General features: G+C 34.1%; 1 non-coding gene across 1 annotated transcript; it reads right to left on the reverse strand.

The window, feature by feature from the left end:
• Positions 1-11,119: 11,119 nt before the first annotated feature.
• On the reverse strand, positions 11,120-11,225 carry LOC114914534 (small nucleolar RNA R71). Its single transcript, XR_003801879.2, has one exon. It is a non-coding gene; the product is annotated as a small nucleolar RNA R71 (small nucleolar RNA).
• Positions 11,226-21,158: the final 9,933 nt, after the last annotated feature.

Raw genomic sequence — 21,158 nt, forward strand, 5'->3', positions numbered from 1 at the left:
CTTTCAGTCGATCTTCCTAAGGTCGACTTTATTTCGATCTTATCGAACAAGATGATAGCGATACAGAAAGTGTTTGATTCTCGATGGAACAACGGCTCTTTTGCTCGAGCTATGGCTCCAGTACTGCTGTCAATACAGAAAGACTAGACCATCAGCGAAGGGTGCCACTCGAAGCTCACTAATGAACTTCTGATGTATCTTAAATTTACCGCAAGTGTACGATGTGCAATATAACACGTTCGACGACTACGGATCGATCCCATGAGGAATTGGATTTTAAACTGTATATAAATACTTGTTTAGACGAGCTTTAAAAAAGAAAAGAGAGATTGTTTGTTGGATTACTAACTATCAAAGCAGTAAATTAATTAATTATAAAGATAAATAATCTAAAAAATCTAGGACTTTTGAATCTACTAGACCAATGAATTAGAGAGCCTTTCTATGGTTTCTCTTATAATGTCCCTTGATTAAGGTGTAAAATATGAACAAGCATGGATCATGAAGAGATTTAACTCAACTATGATCTATCAAGCATCTTGCTTTTACCCTAATTAAGAGATTCTTCTTTTCTTCACTTCTCTTGTGTTATCCAAGTATGGGCTATGAAGGGACCTGACCTAATGATAGCCCCTCAAAATTTCCACAAAGAAAGAGAAGAAAGGGTTTAGAAATTTGTGAGTCTTCTATCAATCATCTCCTCTTGCATCGAATCAAGCATGGCCTATGAAGGGATTTTGACTCAACAATAGCCCATAAAGTCTCTTAGCAAGAGGATGAAGGAAGAAAGACTCTAAAAATTAAAAGCTCGAAAAGAGAAATTCAAAGAAGATGGCTTCTATTCATGGTCTAGCTCCATCGCAAACTCCAGAGGGATTCCTTAGCCAGACATAGTTAATTTGAAACAAAACAAAATAAAATAAAATAAAATTCTACTTGCTGAAATTTAACTTACAGAATTAAAAAATTATAGAATTAAAAGATGTAGAAATTTAAACTACTCTATTATATAAATTAAAATTATAGAAATTAAATAGAATAAAAAAAATAATTTATTGCTCAATAAAAATTTTGATATAAAAATTTTTAACTCCTAAATTATTAACAAGACTTAGAGTTAGAACAAAAAATAAACTCTATTATAGAATATGACTTCTCTTCCTTTCTTGGTTTGAGCCCAATCTTCCTCTGGCTGACTCTCTTTCTCATGTATTGAAAGAATGAAAGAAAGTGAAAATAAAGTAGCTAAAAAAATTTAAAAAATGGGTATGTTTGCCTGTCACACAGTCTCCAACAAAAATTATAATATAAAAAGATATCTTTAATAAAAAATATAAAATTTTATTTATAAATATAAATAAAAAAAAATTTATTTTTAATCTCACGTGCTTATCTCTTCGTCCAAAATCTGCTTCTTCTGACTTCGTATCACGCACACCCTTGGACCCACGTAGAACCTCACCTAAAAAATCTTTTCGCGTCCAAGTGCGTCACTGCGTCCGCATCGTACCGCAATAAAAAATCTTCTCGCGCCCAGTGACCATTTCCCCTGTTCATGCGCCGCAAGTCCATTCACGCCTTCTCTTGGGTTTGGTAGCCAGCACTCCCTTCTTCCTTCATACCACCATGTGGCATATTCCAAGTGCCGGACCCCACGCGATTTAAATTGCAGCCCAAACCGTGAACAGTTCTCAAGGCCTTATTTTCACATAGTCCACCGAGCTTCTTGTAGACCAAATGGTTCATAATGGACCACCAGCTCGCGGATTGATTCATTAAATTTTTGATTTTAATTTTAAATCTATTTTAATTCTATTTTTGATCTCATTTAATTTTTTTAAGTCTGCAGATCAGGTTTTTCATGATGGTGCACCTCTTTCTTACAAAATATATGAAGAAACATCAATTTTAAAAGAATAAAAATAATTTGATCTATAAGTTAATGTTTCTATAAACAAATTTACGCATTTATCATACTCCCCAACTTATTTATTGCTAATCTTTTAGCAATGCAATATATATATTATTATTATTTTTGATAATATTTTATTAAGATCTTCCTTTACAAAAATAGATTTAAGATTGAAAGTCAAAGAGTTTAGCAAGTATCACTAACTAAATATTGAGCTTTAAAAGTAAATTTCATAGTTAGTACAATTAGAAATTCTTTTAGAATACATCGAAAGATCTACAATACTTGTGTTTGTGATGACCAACTTAGCATTTGAGTGCCGGCTTGTAAAAGATAAATATATCTTCTCTTGTCATCTTATTTTGGTTCATTTTCTATACACCCTCAAATGAAGTTCATGAACTAAGGTAGCTTTCGCGCTGTCTTCTTTTTTTTTTTTAGTGTTGAGCATCCTGACCTTCTTTTTACTATTTGACGTGAACTTCTATACTTGACTTAGGTGCAGAGATCCGATTACTAAGCTTAGGACAATCCACATATACTCTGTATTTTGCGCTTTTATTTTAGGCAGGTAGCTTTTTTCTCAAATTCAAATTTTTGATTGGAGTGTATATCAATTATCAATTTTAAATAATAATTGAGTCCTTAGTTGGCCTCACAATCAGCACCTATTTTGCCTTGTCAGTGTGCATGTACAGTTAAAAGTGCTAATATTCTTTAGGTGATTTAAGTAAGCTGCTAAAAGTCTGTCCAACTAATCTACTCCTTAACTCGCTACAGTTATTAACAAATACTTTCTAACTCTTATTATTCTTTTTCTAGTCTATTTTGCTCAAGATTCTCTTTCTTGACATATATTTTATTCAATTTTTTTTTTTCAAAAATATTTTTAGAAGAATATTTTTTTTACCTCCAACTTAAATATCATTATTTTTAATAAAAAAGGAAAGAAAATGCAATGCAAGAAAAAGAAAAATGTCATCTGGTGAATATGTGTTCTTTGTTGAAGGTGATCTGGTGCGATACTGGTTTGAAAGTCCGAAGTTCGAAGATGGGTATCTTTGTTTATTCAATAGAAAATATACTAGTTTAAAAAAATTGAGTTATCTCTCAGAAGCGCTAAGTTTAATATCTTTAGCCAGACAAAATATTGCAAGTAAATTAATCAAGATAAGTTGGTTCATAGAGAACCATAGCTTTGTCAAATGATTTTTTAGGCAGTTCTAAGAATGATTTTCTTTGACCATTAACTTTAAACAAAACACCATTACTTAAATTTTTAATTTCTACAGCTCCATGTGAGACTTCTTTAACTAAGAATGATCCTGTCCATCTACACCTAAGCTTTACAGTAAATAGATGTAATTTAGAATTGTACAAGAAAACTTTTTATCCAGGGGTAAAAGATTTTGTCATAATTGCTTGATCATGGAATACTTTGGTTCGTTCTTTGTACACCCTAGCATTCTCATAAGCTTTATTTCTAAGTTCTTCTAATTCATTAGTTTAAAGTTTTTTATGGTTTCCAGCTACGTCCAAGTCCATATTTAGATTTTTAATGGCCCACATGACTTTGTGCTCTAGCTTAATAGGCAAGTGACAAGATTTTTCAAACATAATTCTATAGGAAGACATTCCTAGGTTGGTCTTGAAAGTGGTTCGGTATGTCCATAGTGCATCAACTAGTTTCAAAGATCAGTCCTTTCTATTGGCATTAATAGTTTTCTCTAGAATTTATTTGATCTGTCTGTTGGACACTTCTACTTACCCACTAGTTTGAGGATGATAAGGTGTGGCCAACTTGTGGGTGACATTATATTTTTCATTAATGTGGCAAAAGATCGGTTGCAAAAGTATGTCTCTCAATCACTAATGATTGCTCTAGGAGTGTCAAAATAGGAGAGAATATTTTTTTTCAAAAATTTTATAACTACTTTGCTTTCAGTAGATTTATAGGGAATAGCTTCTACCTACTTTGAGACATATGATAGCTACTAAAATATATTTATTTCTAAATGAGTTTGAAAATGGATCCATAAAATCGACCCCTCACACATCAAAAATTTCAACCACCAAGATTGGGTTGAGAGGCATCATATTTCTCTTAGTGATTTGCTCCATTTGTTGACATCGAGCACAACTTCTACAGTACTCGTATGCATCCTTAAATAAATTGGGCCAATGAAATCCACATTGGAGGATTTTGGCAGCTGTCTTCTTGGACGTAAAGTGACAACCACATGCTTGGTTATGATAGAAAGATAAAATGCTTCTAACCTTATTATCCGGGACACATCTTCTAATGATTTGGTCATGACACTATTTAAAGAAGTATGGATCATCCCAAATAAAATACTTCACTTGGACAAAGAATTTGTCTGTCCGAAGTGGTCTAGTGAGAAGAACTTTACCAATGGCTAAATAGTTGACAATATCGGCATACCATGATTCAGTGGATACAGACATGAGCTGTTCATCAGAAAAAAATTATTGATGGGTGGTTTACCAGATGGTGTGACTATGATTTGGGACAAGTGATTACTATTGCATTCTCTTTTTTTTTTTGTCTCTGATTTCTAGATCAAATTCTTAAAGGAGTAAGATCCATCGTATCAAGGGCGCCTTGGCATCTTTCTTTGCTAGGAGATATCTAATGGCTGAGTGGTCAGTATAGACAATGGTGTGGGACCCAACTAAATAGGACCTAAATTTTTCTAGGGCAAAGACAACGGTCAGAAACTCCTTTTCAGTGACAGTGTAATTAAGCTGTGCATCATTTAAGATTTTGCTCACATAGTAAATAACTCTAGGCAGCTTATTAATTCTTTGACCTAAAACTGTGCCCACAACATGATCGGATGCATCACACATGAGTTCAAAAGGTTCAGACCAGACAGGAGGATGAATGATGAGAGCTAAAATGAGTGCCTTTTTAAGAAATTTAAAAGACTCTAGGCACTCAGGAGTGAACTCAAACTTGATTTCTTTTGCTAACAGATTTGTTAATGGGCGAGCCACTTTGCTAAAATTGACAATGAATCTTCTATAGAATCCAGCATGTCCTAAAATTGAACAAATTTTTTTGACAGACTTAGATAGTGAAAGACTTACAATTAGGTCTACTTTGGCTTTATCCACTTCAATTCTTTTTTTCGAAACTACATGGCCAAGAACAATCCTTCTTTAACCATGAATTGATATTTTTTCCAATTGAGAACTAAGTGCTTTTTCTTACATCTTTCTGGACTAATTTCAGATGATCTAAGTATTCGGAGAAGGTAGGGTGAAAGATAGAAAAGTCATCCATAAAAATTTTTAGAAATCATTCAACCATATCAGAAAAAATACTGATCATACATCTCTCAAAGATTGTCAGTGCATTACATAATCCAAAGGGTATATGCATATAAGTGAAGGTTCCAAATGGACAAGTGAATGTAGTCTTTTCCTGATCTTCGAGGGCTATGGGGATCTAATTATAGTCAGAGTATCCATCGAAAAAATAGTAGAACTCTTGTCCGACTAATTTTTCTAACATTTGATCAATAAACAATAATAAAAAATAATATTTTTTTATCATAGCATTCAGTTTTCTATAGTCTATACAGACCCTCCACTCTGTTTGGGTCCTAGTTGGGACAAGTTTATTCGCTTCATTCTGGACCACTGTTATCTCAGATTTTTTGGTACCACTTGTATAGGACTTCCCACGAGCTATCATAAATGGGTAGATAATTTCATTATCAAGTAGCTTTAAGATTTTTTTTTGACTACATCCTTCATGGCTGGGTTAAGTCTTCTTTGAGCATCTCTAGTTGGTTTTGCCTCTTCCTCTAGATGTATCCTGTGTGGAACTATGGAGGGATTATTCCCTTAATATCAGTCATGGTCCAGCCTATTATTTCATGATTCTCTCTCAGAATTGCTAACAACTTCTCTTGTTTAGAATTTAGGTCTGATGCGATAATTACAGGCAAGATTTTTGCTGGACCTAAATATGCGTACTTAAGGTGCTTGGAGAGGGATTTCAATTCTAATTTAGATGCCTCCTCTATTGATGGCTTGGGTGATGGTTTAACTACGTCCATGATTGGTTCAATGGAAGGCTCTTGTCTTTGGCTATTTCTATTATCTATAGAAATTTCATTGATTTTCTCAGGTTCATTAATTAGTCAGAAACTAGACTCAAGGTCGACTTCCTCATCACTAATATCAATGGGTTCATAAATTTTCTCTTGAATTATATTTATATCAGCATGTCAGGTGGATCCTTATTCTAGATTGAATATATTCAGTTCAATAGTCATGTTCCCAAAAAATAGCTTCATAAATCTATTTTGATAGTTGATTTCAGTATTTATAGTAGCTAAGAATGGTCTTCCTAAAATAACTGAGATATGACCCTTGAGATTTGCAATTGGTTCGATTTCTAAAATGATGAAATCAACAAAAAAGATAAAATTATCAATCTTGATTAAAACATCCTCTACCATTTCTTTAGGGATCTTAAGAGATCTATTTGCTAATTGTAATGTGATTTTTGTTGGTAGAAGTTCTCCTAATCCTAGTTGCTTATAAACTGAAAATGAAAGAATATTTACATTAGCCTCTAAATCTAGCAAGACCTTCTCAATGTGGGTTTCTCCAATGTCATATAAAATTATCGGAGATCCTGAATTCTTATATTTTATAGGCATATGACTAGACAAGTACGAGCTCACACTTGCTGTTAAAAATACTCTCTTGGATACATTGGTAGTTCTTTTCTTAGTACAAAGGTCTTTTAAAAATTTAGCATAGGTCGGAATCTATTTAATCATATCTAGAAGAGGAATATTCACCTGGACTTGCTTAAACATCTTTAATATTTTATCCAAATATTTTGATTTTTTATTGAACCTTAGTCGATTTGGAAAAGGAGCTCTAAAAATTATGGGTTCTGGGCTTAGTGTACTATCAGTTTCAAGAGCTTGAGTTTGTAAGGTGGATTGTTCATAAGGTGACTCAGCAGATGAGTTCTTTCTATCATGAGATGTACCTACTTTATTATCCAATTATTTTCTAGATCTTAAGGTGTGAATAGCATTCACATGGTTGATTTGGTTTTCTTGTTGGGATTGTGGACCATTTTGATTTCTTAGATTTGGTTCAGGTTGGCTAGGTAGCCTACTTCATTCTCACTCACTTATAGCAGAGGCTAGCTGACCCACTTGTATTTCTAAATGGATAATGGCCTAGGTGTTAGTATTTATGAGTTGGCCCGTAGTTTGCATGAAATTGCTTAGTGTGGCATTGATGACAGTATTGAATTTAGCCAAACTTCTAGGCTTTTCTTAAGAGAACTAAGTTTTTTCTCATTATTATTGATGCTTGGTGGGTTGTTTATCACAGGATTAGACCTTAGATTTTGCTGGTTGAAGCTAGGACCACCTACATTTGGGTTCTATGACCATGAAAAGTTTGGATGATTCCTCCATCTTGGATTATATGTAGGTGCAAAGGGGGTGTTCACTGATTTTGGTATGTGGCATTTACTTGTACACATCCATTCTCTACTGGGTTCATCAGGAAGGGGTATTCCTCAAGGACATGGTCAAGTGTATTACATGAATTGCACATGGATGCAGAAACTTGGTTCACACTAGCTAGTCTCTGTAGCTCTAAGGCCTCTAACCTATGTGCTAAAGTTGCAATTTTAGCCTCTGCAGCTAAGGAGGTCTGAATTTGGTGCATTTCTTTCGAAAGTGTTGGTTTCTTGATGAATACTTAATTTAAGTCACTAGAGATACTAAATATTATAATAATTGATGTTATTTTATTGAAATTTGATGCTCTCTAGTCTATTTTATAGGTAATTGAGAGTTTGGGTTCATATGACTCAAATTAGACTCAAATTGATTAGACTTGAGTGAACCAGGCAATCAGCTCCTATTCCAATGTGAACACGACTTAAAAATCAATGGAGGAGAATCAATATGAAGATTCAATGGTCCTTATTCATGCTTCCACTTCTCTTTTCATGAAACCTAACCTCCCCACTCTACAAATAGAACTCCAAGACCTCCATCTTCTTCAATGAAGCTAACCCTAAATTCTTTTCAAGCTTCTCTTTTTCTCTCTTCCTCTTCTTCTTCTCCTTAAGTCTAGGGGAGGTACTAACCCTAGCACGACACCATATTCCTCTACAGATCCCTTTTCTACATCCCATCAAATTTAGGAGAGATCCTAATTCTAGTGCCGTTACCATTTCTCTTCTACATACCCGCTTTCATCAACTTTTTTTTCTTGGAGTTCCTAGACCAAGCCTTCCAGCCATCCTGTCGCTGTCTGCACGGAAGAAGATGAAGGATTCAAGGAGACACATTCACCATCGGACACAGTAAGAAGATCAACTTGGTTTAGTTATCTTGTATCGTAATTTTATTTTTTTCTTTATGTATGCTTCTTTATTTGATTAATGAAAAGTAATTTTATTATAATTTTCATACTTCTTTCTTAGTTTCTTACAATCTATTATTCTTTTTTTTTATATTTTTGAAACAATCAACTAAGATTCTACGGATATGATCCCGACTCACCCTATCTACATAGTAGTGAGTAGGGTTAGGAATGTCTAGGATAACTTTCGATTCAAGGATAATTTGGTGCATAATGCTAATGTATCTATTTTACTCGAGGACGAGTAAAAGTTCAAGTTAGGAGATGTGATGAATACTTAATTTAAGTCACTAGAGATACTAAATATTATAATAATTGATGTTATTTTATTAAATTTGATGCTCTCTAGTCTATTTTGCAGGTAATTGGAGTTTGGATTCATATGACTCAAATTAGATAATTGATTAGACTTGAGTGAACTAGACAACCAACTCCTATTCCAGTGTGAATACGACTTAAAGATCAATGGAGGAGAATCAATATGAAAATCCAAGGATCCTTATTCATGCTCCCACTTCTCTTTTCATGAAACTCTAGCCTCCCCACTCTATAAATAGAACCCCAAGACCTCCATCTTCTTCAATGAAGCCAACCCTAAGTTTTCTTCAAGCTTCTCTCTTTCTCTCTCCCTTTTCTTCTTCTCCATAAGTCTAGGGGAGGTATTAAGCATAACACCATATTTCTCTACAGATCTCTTTTCTACATCCCATCAAATCTAGGAGAGGTCCTAATTTTAGTGCCACTATCCTTTCTCTTCTACATATCCGCTTCCATCAACCTTTCTTCCTTGGAGTTTCTAGATCAAGCCTTCCAGCCATCCTGCCACTGTCTGCACGGAGGAAGACGAAAGATTCAAGGAGATACATCTACCATCGGATGCAGCAAGAAGATCAATTTGATTTAGTTATCTTGTATTATAATTTTATTTCTTTTCTTCATATACGCTTCTTTATTTGATTAATAAAAAATAATTTTATTATAATTTTTATATTTCTTTCTTAGTTTCTTACAACCTAGTATTCTTTTCTTTTGCATTTTCGAAACAATCAACTAAGATTCCTATGGATACGATCCCAACTCACTCTATCTATATAGTAGTGAGTAGGGTTAATTTTGGTGTGTTACGACATGCATCAAATTTTGACACCGTTGTCAGAGATCTTGGCACTATTGTTTTGAAAAAAAATCAAAAAAAAATCTATAAAATAATAAAAAATATTTTACTATTTTTATTTTTATTTCTTATTTTAGATTGCTTGACTACCTTATATACTTTACTGCTTTATATTTCTAGTTGATTATTTCTTTCTCTTATACTCTTGCTTTCCATATTTTACTTTGCTGATTAGTAGTTTACCTTTTATTGTTAGTTAATTTATTTTAATTACTTAATTATCTTCTATTTATTTTTTTGAAAAATTTTTGCCCCATATTGCTTTTCGTATATAGTAGATTTACTATTTTATATCTAGATTTCTTTATTTACATGCATAGAAAAATTTTTTTACTTTCTATAGCCTGGTGATCTACTACTTTCTATAGGTTAGAATAATTTATTATCCTAAAAGTAGATTTGATTTGTTACTTTATTTGTAGGCTATCTACTTATCTTTTAATCTTACCATTATTTACTTCTATTTAATTAGATTTACTTGATCTTCTCATACCTAATTAACCTAATTTAAAACTTATCTTTTATTCCTTCTTGCTTAAAGATAACATAATATAAAAAGAATACAAAGACACCACATAACACTTGACTAATATAAATAAATTAATTAAATCTTAAAAGCTACTTAACATGTTTGGACATGTTTTCTTTTTGCATTGTATATTTCATAAAAAATCTTAAGGGCAAAACCCTAATCAACATAAGGTGGGATTTCATCACCTTTTCTTAGCCACAAACCACCATCTTGTAATTGCATTGACCTAAATCTCTAATTTAAAATCGATTAGACATTGACCCCTAAGGATCCTTGAGCTCAATAACCCCACCAACCTTACACTTATCTAGCCAATTGAGCAGCTAGTCCGCTACTTAGAGTGCTTGAAGGTGACCTTGGCAGTTAGGAGTTGTCTAGATCTAGGATAACCCATAGATATGATTGATTAAACCACTTGATTGTTAACTAAAAATATCAAATTTAATTAATTCTTCTCTATCTTCTTAGCATTAGAACTCCTTAGGTTCTCTTCTTTAGAACTCTTTTCTTTCCTCCTTTTCTCTTTTTCTCTTTCAAAAAAAGAAAAAAAATTTGTTGAAATTAAAACTCGATGAGATCTTTTGGGTGCATGCTAGGACGCCGATTATTACAACCTGATTTACACCCATTAGACTTAGAGCTAGAAAGAACGATTCGAATAAATCAAATTAAAACTATGGATCCAAAATAAGAGACTGACCCACCATGACAATTGAGGGAGTATTTTACTCCCTCATCTTACACCTACTCGCCATGTATCCAGCCTCCTCCTGTGGAAGCAGCACAATATGAAATTAAATCTAGCATTATTCAAATGTTACCATCATTCTATGGACTGACAAATGAGGATCCGTATAAATACTTGGATAAATTTTTGAGATATGCTCCACAGTAAAAATTCAAAACTTCTCCGATGATGCCCTCAGGTTGAAACTGTTTCCTTTTTTACTTAAGGATAAAGCCAAGCATTGGTTAAACTCCCTAGATTCCATAATAATTTCAACTTGAGACCATCTTCAGAGAGAATTTCTCAAGAAATACTTTTCAATTAAAAAAATAAATCAAATTAGAAAAGCCATCACTAGTTTTTTTTAATTAGATGGTGTGCTTTTTCATGAGACATGGAAAAGGTTAAGAGACCTTATTCATAAATGCCCTCACCATGCTATCTTCAAATGGCAACTTGTTCAATGTTTCTACGATGATCTATTATAGAAACACCGAAAATAATTGATGCATCGTGTGGTGGGATATTCATGCTAAAGAGTGAGGATGAGGCTTGGCAGCTTTTTGAAACACTTAGTGAGAACTCCCTGCATCATATCTCTGCCATCTCTAGAGAACAACCCATGTCTCAACGGAAAAGAGGTGAAATCTATCAGATTGGAAACATTATGGATATCCACAATAAGATAGATGAGTTGTTCCAAAAATTAGACCGTCTTCTGAATACTGGATACTTTTCGACTCTACCTAACCCAGTTCAAGATGTTTGTGCATTGTGTGCAAGCTGACTCATTTTATTAGTGAATGCCCAACTACACCTCAATTTCTGAGTTTGTGCACGAGTAGATCCAGCAAGCTCAAACCCAACAAGCTCATAGATCAGGAAATGATCCATATTCGAACACTTATAATCTCAACTGGAAAAACCATCCAAATTTTTTTTGGAGATCGTAGCTAGTGGTTGGCCCTGCTGTACCTAGAGCTAACTATTAGAACCCGACATATAGGCATGGACCATACCACCAGTTCAAAATGCTCCTCAACCGTCTACCACTGGTCACAGCTCAGCTTTTGAGGAGAAGATTCTAAAAGTGCTAGAATGATTAGAAGTCAACACCCAAACCCTTAACTCTCACATGCAATCCATTGCTAAGCTAGAGACCCAAATAGGTCAACTAGCAACCGCAGTCAGTAGGAGGGAAGGAGAAAAATTACCGAGCCAATCTGAGAGCAATCTGAGAGGGCAATTCATGGTTGAGAGCTCCAATACTCCAGATACCTTTTTTGAACATGCCAAATCAATCATTACTCTCAAAAGTGAGAAGGTCATTGAACATACGAGTAAAACCAATGAGACCGACCCTAGACCTCTGATCAAGCCCAAATACCCAAGAACAAGGAGGACCCAAAAGTAGAGAATAGACCAACTGCACCGAAATTATCTTACTTGTCTAAAGCTCCATTTTTGAGTGCCCTAAAAGCCCTTACTCCTGCGGATAAGAAAGGAGGAAGACTCGACGAGATGTTAGAATTATTTAAGCAAGTCCAAATTAATCTCCTCCTTCTAGACGTAATCAAATAGGTCCCAACTTACAAAATTTTTGAAAGAATTATGCACTCAGAAACATAAATTCCGATCATAATTCTCGAAAAAAGTATGCCTCACTGAACAAGCTAGCTCTGTATTCCAGCACGCTATCCCTCCAAAGCTTAAAGATCTAGGTACCCCTACCATTTCTTATATTATAGGAGACTTTCACATTGAACAAGCTCTCCTGGACCTAGGGGCCAGTGTGAACCTTTTACCTAGCTCGATTTATGAACTTTTTGGATTTGAAAAATTGAAACCCACGTCGGTCACTTTACAGTTAGCTGATAGATTAATTAAGACACCACGTGGGATGATCGAAGATGTTTTGGTCAAGGTGGATGAGTTTTATTTTTCAGTTAATTTTTTAGTCCTTGACATGAAACTGAGTGGCAATCCAAGATAAATTTCCATTATCTTAGACAGATCCTTCCTAACTACGGCAAACGCATGTATCAATTATAGGACAGGAGTCATGGACGTATCATTTGAAAATAAAAAACTAAGACTGAATGTGTTCGTGCATCTTAGGGACTATCAACTGATAGTTGCTTCGAGATAGATACATTCGAAGACATCATAGAGGAAGCAACATCAATGATTTTTGCATAAGATTTTCGAGACACCCACTTGACGCACTTTGGAGTGGATGACTGTGATATAGAAAGAGGTAGCAAAGAAGTAAATATTCTAGTTGATACATCAAATGCTGAAACTACTCCCCTTTGGACAATCAAGTACGAGCTATTATCCGCATTAGCTAATACACCCACAGTCCCGTCATTAGAATCACCACCTGTACTAGACTTAAAGCCACTTCCAGCCACACTCAAGTATGCATTCTTAGGACCTAATGACACCCTCTCAGATCAAACTTGACCCCGGATTAGGAAGCACAATTAGTTGATATTTTGAAGGAAAACAAAGAGTTTATCGGCTGGTCCATTGCCGATCTAAAAGGAATTGACCCCTCCATCTATATGCACCACATTCATTGTGAGGTAGATGCCAAACCCCATCGAGACATGTAGAGGAGACTGAACCCAAACATATGGAAAGTAGTAAAGAAAGAGGTGGTAAAATAGTTAGATGCTGGAATCATCTACCCCATATCCGATAGTAAATGGGTCAGCTCTACCTAAGTAGTACCTAAGAAATCAGATATTACTATGGTGGAGAATGAAGAAGATGAATTATTCCCCACTCGCACACCATCTAGCTAGCGAGTGTGCATTGACTATAGGAAACTAAATGTTGTTACTAGGAAGGATCATTTTTCATTATCCTTCGTCGACCAAATCCTAGAATGGCTAGCAGGTCAATATTTTTTCTGTTTTCTAGATGGTTACTCAGAGTACAATCAGATACCAGTATTTTTGGATGATCAAGAGAAAATTACCTTCACTTGCCCTTATGGCACTTTTGTTTTCGGCATATGCCGTTCGGACTCTGCAATGCATCCGCTATATTTGAACGATGCATTTTGACCATTTTCTCAGATATGATGAACAAATATCTTAAAATTTTTATGGATATTTTCTCTGTATTTGGAACCACCTTTGAGGATTGTCTTCATAACCTTTCCAAAGCCCTTAAGTGCTGCACGGAAACAAATCTGATTTTAAGTTGGGAAAAGAGCCATTTCATGGTTCGAAAAAGAATCGTATTGGGACATATTGTTTCTGAAAGGAGATTGAGTAGATAAAACCAAAATCGAGGTCATTTCAAAACTACCACCCCCACTTTAATTTGACAAATACGATCCTTCCTAGTCATACTTGATTTTACAGACTTTCATTAAAGATTTTAGCAAAATATGAGATCCTTGTGCAATCTGCTAGCCAAAGACACATCATTTGTCTTTAATGAAGAATGTCTATAAGCTTTCCACACATTACGAGCAACCCTGACAACAGCACCCATAATAAAATCCCTGATTGGTCCTTTCATTTGAAATCGTGTGATACTTTCGATTTCGCAATAGGAGTTGTCTTAGGTCAAAGAATCAATAAGGAGCCACATGTGATCTATTACGTTAGCAAAACTCTATCCGATGCCCAATTGAACTACATCATGACAGAAAAAGAGCTAGTAGCGGTAGTATTTGCCCTTGATAAATTTGTTCATATCTGTTAGGATCTAAGGTTCTAGTATATTTGATCACGTAGCTCTGAAATATCTACTCTCAAAGAAAGATACTAAACCACGATTGATCAGATGGATCCTTTTGCTTCAAGAATATGATTTAGAAATTCGAGACAAAAATTGTTCCGAAAATATGGTCGCTGATCATATTTCTAGAATTTTAGTTGATTATACGATGAGTACAGATGAAGTTAAAGAGAAATTCTCTGACAAACAACTTTTTACAACTACCTCTGATCAAATCCCATGGTTTACCCACATCGTTAACTATTTGACAATAGGACAAGTTCCTCTCCATTGGACAAAATAAGAGAAGGATCGATTCTTCTCACAGGTCAAACATTATTATTGGGAGAAATCCGAATTGTTCAAACATTGCCCTGACCAAGTGATTTGATACTGTATCCCTAAGAGTAAGTATCAAAGTATACTTATCTTTTGTCACTCTCATGTATGCAGGAGATATTTCAGTGGGAAGAGAATGGCCGCAAAAGTGTTACAAAGTAGATTTTATTGGCCGACATTATTTAAGGATGCACATAAATTTTGCCTTGAGTGCTTGCACTGTCAGCAGATGGGAAACATTTCTAGAAAAAACATGATGCCCTTATCTCCCATTTTAGTCTGGAAGTTTTTGATGTTTGGAGAATCGATTTTATGGGCCCCTTTCCTCCATCCTATGGATACGAATACATTTTGGTTGCGGTAGATTATGTATCTAAACAGGTTGAGGCTATGGCAACCAAGATGAATGATCACATGGTGGTAATCAACTTCATCCAACAGAACATCTTAAGTCGATTCGGTTGCCCAAGAGTCATTATTAGTGACGGAGGTGCACACTTCACGAATAGGACTTTGAAAGTTTAATGAAGAAATATGAAATCACTCACAAAATTGTCACACTATATCACCCCCAAACTAGTGGCCAAGTGGAAGTCTCCAATCAGAAGATCAAACGAATTCTTGAGAAGATAGTTAGGCCTGATTGAAAAGATTGGTTTGGACGATTAGACGATGCATTATGGGCCTACCGTACTGCATACAGGATCCCGATAGGAATGTCTCTTTATCGGCTCATTTTTGAAAAAGCCTGCCATTTGCCAGTAGAGCTAGAACACCATGTATTTTGGGCTATAAAGCAATTCAATTTCGATATGAAAAATGCAAGTAGTAATAGGAGACTACAATTGAATGAATTAAAAGAGCTACGCAATGAAGCATATGAGAGTTCACGAATTTATAAGGCTTGAATTAAGATTTATCATGATAAATATATTTCATAAAAAATATTCGAACCTAATCAAAAAGTATGACTTTATAATTCAAGATTACGACTATTTCTGAAAAACTCCATTCACATTGGGATGGACCATATATCGTAACTCAGGATTCTCTCATGGAGCAATTGAAATCAAAGATCCTAAACAGAAAAATATCTTCAAAGTAAATGGCCAACGATTGAAACAATATATGGATGAAATCAGAAATGGCAAGCAAGTTGACTTAATTGAATTGCAGGATCCAGTTTACAATTAAACTTTGGCTTGGTCTAGCTGAAGACCTTAAACTTAGCACTTGTTGGGAGGCAACCCAATATTTTATTTTTTAGTTATCCAGTTTCTTTTTATTTTGTAGGAATTTTTGAGAAAGATAATTAGCCAAGTTAGGGGGGAGCACCATAATCAATAGAGTCAAGAACATACCACGCCCAGCAATGAAGGACCTCTCAATCAAGATTACACACATCAAACTCAAGTGGTGTCCTTCCTTGTTACATTCTATTTTAGCTTTATTATGATTCTCTTCTTCCATTAGGGACAATAAAAATTAAGTTGGGAGAGAGAATAACTAATTTAATTAAGTCCTCGAGTATGGTCAGAAATAATTAGTTTTGTGTATCTGAATTTTATCTCGATTTGAAGTTAACTAGGCATCCTAATCAATGAGTGATTAACGGTCTAGATAATTCTAGAGATATTGAGAAAAAAATTATTAAGGACGTCCAATTAATGAAAAAAATTAGACCAAACTAAATTTTGGAGTAATTCTAGAAGCCTCTTTCTACCATCTCAATGAAGAATCTGTTTTATGGGAGTATGGGTGTAAAGGTCGAAGTATGTAAAAAATTTTTTTATTATAAAAAAAGATAAAATAAAAAAAATTTTAGTATTTCTCACTAAGTAACCGGGCCCCTTTGCCTAAGTAAGCGTTGTTGTTCGCATCAAAAGATGAGAATGTGAAGAAACCTCTTGTATAGTTAGTTTTTAACTTGTAGCTTTTTGACTCGAGTCAGTAAGCCAGAGGGGTGTTTTACACCTAATGCCCTAAAGCCAACTGGTTTGGGAGTCATTGGCCTAAAGCTCACTATAAGAGTCAATTAGAAAGCTTAAGAGGTTAGGACATTGCACTGACTATACATGTAAATATTTTTACAAAGAAAAAAAAAGAAAAGAATAATGGGACTAAATTGTAAGAAAACAATAAACCCTGCTCACATCAAGTTAGAGGACTTAAAGAGGAGAGTGAAAAGTTGGTGAAAAAAGATTTTTAAAAATTTCTATAGCTAATACTCAACCATTAATTGGGTCGAATTAATAATCTAATGAAGTACCTCATTAATGGTCTAACCGGATATCCACTACAGCTAGGAATATTTAGGATAACTTTCGATTCAAGGATAATTTGGTGCACAATGCTAATATATCTATTTTACTCGAGGACGAGTAAAAATTCAAGTTGGGAGGTATGATGAATACTTAATTTAAGTCACTAGAGGTATTAAATATTATAATAATTGATGTTATTTTATTGAAATTTGATACTCTCTAGTCTATTTTGCAGGTAATTGAGAGTTTGGGTTAATATGACTCAAATTAGACTCAAATTGGATTAGACTTGAGTGAACCAAGCAACCAGCTTCTATTCTAGTGTGAACATGACTTAAAGATCAATGGAGGAGAATCAATATGAAGATCCAAGGATTCTTATTCACGCTCTCACTTCTCTTTTCATGAAACCCTAGCCTCCCCACTCTATAAATAGAATCCCAAGGCCTCCATCTTCTTCAATGAAGCCAACCCTAAGTTCTTTTCAAGCTTCTCTCTTTCTCTCTCCTCTTCTTCTTCTCTATAAGTCTAGGGGAGGTATTAACCCTAGCACGACATCATATTCCTCTATAGATCTCTTTTCTATATTCCATCAAATCTAAGAGAGGTCCTAATCCTAGTGCCGCTACTCTTGCTCTTCTATATATCCGCTTCCATCAACCTTTATTTTTTGGAGTTCCTAGACCAAGCCTTCCAGCCATCTTGTCGTTATCTGCATAGAGGAAGACGAAGGATACAAGGAGACACATCCATCATCGGACGCAGCAAGAAGATCAACTTGGTTTAGTTATCTTGTATCGTAATTTTATTTCTTTTCTTTATGTACGCTTCTTTATTTGATTAATGAAAAGTAATTTTATTATAATTTCCATACTTCTTTTTTAGTTTCTTACAATCTTTTATTCTTTTCTTTTATATTTTCGAAACAATCAACTAAGATTCCCGTGGATACGATCCCGACTCACCCTATCTACATAGTAGTGAGTAGGGTTAATTTTGGTGTGCTACGACACGTATCATTTCTTAGGTTTTCTAGTTGTTTTCTATTATAAATTTTCTCAACTAGGTCTTCTAAAAATTATCAGGTTTCAGTGGGTTCCTTGTACATGAATTGACCATGGCACATCGACTCTAGCATGGTTCTAAAATTTGAATCTAACCCTTCATAAATTATCTGGCATAGTCTTTAGGTCTCTATTTCATAATGTAGGCATTGGGTCAAGAGGTTCTTAAAGCGGTCAAAGTATTTCCAGAATGATTCACCAGCTAGTTGGTAAAATTGATTATCTCATTTTTAATCCTAGCTGTTTTGTGATGTGGAAAGAACTTCTTTAAGAACATTCTTACAAAACCCTCCCAAGTTGTGATAGATTGGTTTAGAAGACTGTAGAGCCACTTTTTAGCATTGTCTTTAAGGGCAAAATTGATTAGTCTAAGCTTAACCTCATCCTCTGATAGTTGTTGTAGCCTTATGGTTGCACAAACCTCTTCAAACTCTCTAATGAATGTGTATGCATCCTCTATTCCCATGAATTTTGAAAGTATATTGATAATTTAAGGTTGAATTTCAAAGTTATTTGCAGTGGATTGGGGCAACCTAATGCAAAAAGGTTAGACGGAACCGACTGGATAATATAAATCCTTAAGGATTTGGGGCTAATTGGGTTCTCCCATTGTAGAAGTTGTTGAGTTTGAAATAGGAATCGAATCAATTCTTACTAGTCGACCTGACACCCTTCTCCACGAAGAAAGTGGAGAAAATATTTTTTCTTCTATTTTTTAAATTTTTTAGATTTTTTTTATTATTTTTTCAATCAAGTTTTTTATCAAAAGAAAAGAAGAAAAAAAGAAGAGGAATCCTAACTAAGATTTTTCTAACTCTAGACAGCTCCTAACAGTCAAGGTTGCCTTTGAGCACTCTAAGTTCGAAATTGGCTAACCGAATCAGCTAGATAAGTATAAAATTGATGGAAGGTTTTCCATGCTTTCGCAATGGACTTAATTAGATAATCACCTTTCTTCGGAATGTAGTTCCTGAACCACTTTCCTAGACATCGACAAGCTTACCAACTTGAACCTGATTCAACTCTTGGGTTCTCTTATCCTAATGAGCTCGGGTGTCCCTAGGCTAGCGTCTAATCAATTTTTTTAAAGGTTTGGGTTATATAGATGCAAGAAAGTGATTTGTGGGCTAAGGAAGGGTGATCAAATCTTCATCTTATCTAATTAATGAGTGATACCCTTAAGATATATTATGAAAATACAATACAAAAAAAGAAAGATGACCAAACAAAGTGGAAGGTTTTTAAAGTTTAGGTGTTTTTTTATATTAGTTAAATCTTATGTGATTAGTATTTTCTTTCTTTTTTATGTTAATCTAATTACAGAAACTAAAGTAAATGTTAAGCTTTGGATATATTAGTGAGTTATGAAAGAAATGAAGAGATCCAACTAATAAGGAATTAGCTAATAGGAAAAGAAAACTTATGCAATCTAAATATAACATGAGAAATCTAATCTATATTAATAACAAAAAATTAACTAAAGAAATAAAGTAGCATTTAAAGGAGAAATCTAAGAATTAAAGATAACGATTTTTTTTGTTTGATGCAAATCAAAATCTATCCTAGGACAACTATACAACGTAATTTTCTGTTACGCCAGGGCAACCTTATGTCAGGACAGATTTTGATTTGACTAAAATAACTAAAAGAAGATAGAAAAGAATTACTAAAACTAAAACTAAAAGTACGAAGAACAAGAATTTGAAACATAATTTAAACACGCCAAATTCTCCAACAATGGTACAAAAAGCTTGATATGTTTTAAATTTATTGCAAACGCATGGTGTGCAATGTAGTACGAGTACAAATCGATCCCATGAGAAATTGGATTTTAAACGGTATGCAAATATTTGCTCAGGCGAGCTTTAAAGAAAAGGATGAGAGATTATTTGTTGGATTACTAACTATCAAAGTAGTAAATTAATTAATTATAAAGATAAATAATCTAAAAGATTTAGGACTTTTGAATCCACTAGATCAATGTATTAGAGAGCCTTTCTATGGTTTCTCTTATAATGTTCCTTGATTAAAGTATAAAACATGAACAAGCATAGATCATGAAGAGATTTAACTCAACTATGATCTATCAAGTATTTTGCTTTCACCCTAATTAAGAGACTCTTCCTTTCTTCACTTCTCTTGTGTTGCCCAAGTATAGGCTATGAAGGGACTTTAACCCAATGATAGCCCCTCAAAGTTTCTACAAGGAAAGAGAAGAAAGGATTTAAAAATTTGTGTCTTCTACCAATCATCTCCTCTTGCATCGAATCAAGCATGGCCTATGAAGGGATTCTGATCCAACGATAGCCCATCAAGTCTCTTGCAAGAGAGATAAAGGGAGAAGGACTCTAAAAATTAAAAACTTGAAAAGAGAAATTCAAAGAAGAAGGCTTCTATTCAGGGTCTAGTTTCATCGCAAATTCCAGAAGAATTGCTTAGCCAGACATAGTTAATTTGAAGTCTGAAGAAAAATAAAATAAAATAAAATCTAATTCTACTTGCTGAAATTTAACTTACGAAAATTAAAAATTATAGAATTAAAAGGTACAGAAATTTAAACTGCTCTATTACAAAAATTAAAATTGGAGAAATTAAATAGAATAAGAAAAACTAATTTATTACTAAATAAAAATTCTGATACAAAAATTTTTAACTCCTAAGCCATTAACAAGGCTTAGAGTTGGAACAAAAAATAAACTCTCTTACAGAATCTGATCTCTCTCTCTCTTAGCTTGGACCCAACTTCTCTCTGGCTGATTCTCCTTCTCGTGTGTTGGAAGGATGGAAGAAAGTGAGAACAAGATAGCTAAAAAGAATTAAAAGATGGATATGTCGGCCTGTCACATAAACTTCTAACAAGAATTACGGTGTGGAGAGAGATATTCTCAATAAAAAAATATAAAATTTTATTTATAAATATAGATAAAAAAATTTTATTTTTTTAAATATGAGAATAATCTCATGCGCTTA

The sequence above is a fragment of the Elaeis guineensis genome, chromosome 9 (genome assembly GCF_000442705.2).
Source record: "Elaeis guineensis isolate ETL-2024a chromosome 9, EG11, whole genome shotgun sequence".
Classification (NCBI taxonomy): Eukaryota; Viridiplantae; Streptophyta; class Magnoliopsida; order Arecales; family Arecaceae; genus Elaeis; species Elaeis guineensis.